General features: G+C 35.2%; 1 long non-coding RNA gene across 1 annotated transcript; it reads left to right on the top strand.

Moving 5' to 3' along the window:
• The first annotated feature begins 6 nt into the window (after positions 1-6).
• On the top strand, positions 7-2,312 carry LOC109590487 (uncharacterized). The gene is made up of 3 exons (XR_002189344.1): positions 7-96; positions 1,802-1,957; positions 2,258-2,312. It is a non-coding gene; the product is annotated as an uncharacterized LOC109590487 (long non-coding RNA).

The raw sequence follows: 2,312 nt of genomic DNA, 5'->3' as shown, positions 1-2,312 counted from the left end.
TTAGAGAAGGAGCTAGATGTTATAAGGCAAGCATCAATGAAGAGAGAATTCAAGGAAAAGGCTTTAGCAGAAGAGAAAGAGAAATTGCAGGCTGAAGTAAGTACAGGATTTCAAATTTCTTCTAGTTGCATACATGTACATGTACATGTATATCTAAAATTTTGTCAGTTTTGCACTAGACATGTACATGTACTGTACTTGTAAGTTATTTGCCCCTAAATTATTTTGTCTAATAATAATTATAGTAATGCACTCTATGTTTGTATTTTCATTGCTTCCACTGGCAACATAAAATGCATGCAGATTGAAATGACAGTGTTATAATTGTTTAACTTTATGGTAATGGCAGCTAACAGTAACAAAACAATAACTAAAATTATTCAGCGATCAATAACTAAATATAAAAAACAATAAATCAGCAAATTTCAGTCCATCATGTAGACTTTGCTTGAATGATAGACTTATGGCAAAAGTTTCTCTGCTGCAGCAACAGCTATTCCAGCACCTAGCAATTTACCAGCTTCAGTACCTTCCCCAGGTTTGATGAAAGTACCTATTGTAGCACCTATGGTACCACCAAATGCAGATGCTATGACTGGGACTGATCCAGTGATTGCTACTTGTTTTAACATTTCAGCATATTTTCTTATCGACCCAACAAAATTTATTGCTTCAGGAGTACAACGGTTTTCACAAAGAGCCCACAGTTCGTTAGTCCAGTCATCAGATGTAGGTAGTGCATCTTGATGTCCAGATGTGATGCACCAGGGAATATCATTAACTATTTCTTCCTTGATCCCAGTTGATAGTAAAGCTTTTTTCCAGGCCTTTGTGAGCTCCTCTGCATGTGCAACCATTTCGGATTTAATCTCATTGTTAGTTCTGCTTGTGACATCATGGTAAACAGGGTAATGATCTCCTTTAGTGAAGACAAGAATGGTGTGCTTCATCAAATCATTTCCAAATATCCTTGCCAGCTCTGCAAGTATTTCTCTAACTGTTCCATTAACTTTGTCATACAATCTATGACATATTAATATGATATTAGCTGCCTTCATCTTATCAGCCACGACTTCTGCTATCTTCCTGTTTTCCATGGTCATGTCACTAAAGCCTTGAGTATCACAAAAAGTGATAGGTATATCGCCATTGGGGGTGGAACATATGCATTCCAATTCCATGAGAGGCTTTTCATGATCTGTTGGAGTAATTCTACCACCAACCTTAGCTAAGTCATCTCTACCAGAAAGTTTATTGATCAGTGAAGATTTCCCACTGTCATTGTTCCCAATGACAAGAATCCTTAAAGGTTGAGCTGGGCTAGTTGATGATGCCATTACAAAGCAAGTCACTGTACCGTACTCTGAACTAAAGTCAGCAAATACCTTTATTACATCACTGGGGCAAGCCTACGCAGTTATGCCTGAATCAGCACTAAAGTTGTTTGCATTCTTTTAGTGTTATCATTATCATGTGAGTATGGTACACTTTCAAAATCAAAGATCAATTTAATACGCTGAATAGTAGTTTCACATAGCCAGCCTCTCCCTAAATGACTAGCTGAATAGCAGAAATTTGCAGAAATTGATTTTGTGAACATCCAGGTACAGGTCATTGGCAAAAATTATTATCAAAATTATAATATAAATTATTAGATCATAATAATTATTATTATTATTGACCTACTTTACTGATGCCAACTGGCAAAGTTCCATAATTACTATAAACCTGTAGCTTTCAATGTAATACTTTGTATCATTTTTAATAATTGTATTTACTCCTTTTTTATTTCTAATGATAGTTATTATCTATAAGACAAAGAGTATCTGAGTAAGGAGAGATGTGATCTCTCTCATCGTGTGAGGGAGAATGAAGAGAAGGTGGAGACATTACTCTGCAGACTCAACGATTGTAAGCAATCAAAGGAAGAGATCTATGAGCAAATGGTTAAACAAAGGTAAGGCTTGGGGTACTTGTGCAATGTATAATGTGTATTAGTAGATTTAAGGTTGTGTTACATGTACAGTATATACAATAAAACCTTCAAATAACAAACTTCTTCTATATTCATTTACTTTATAGCATGGAAATTAATTTTTAACAATTTTGGTATTTTGATAACGATTCAGTATAAGAGAGAGAGAGGAGGAGCTGCATGTACATTGTGTATTTGTCTCTCTCTTTTATCTCTTAATTTTATGCATATTATTTTTTCTTTCTCTCCCCTCTATCACACTGCATATGTATTTATCAATAGACAGGAGCAGAAGGATGATTATGAGTCAAGACTACAGCATGAACTGGAGTCACTG

This window comes from Amphimedon queenslandica, unplaced genomic scaffold, assembly GCF_000090795.2.
Source record: "Amphimedon queenslandica unplaced genomic scaffold, v1.1 AMPQUscaffold_9945, whole genome shotgun sequence".
Classification (NCBI taxonomy): domain Eukaryota; kingdom Metazoa; phylum Porifera; class Demospongiae; order Haplosclerida; family Niphatidae; genus Amphimedon; species Amphimedon queenslandica.
This window is presented reverse-complemented; position numbering and strand designations above follow the sequence as displayed.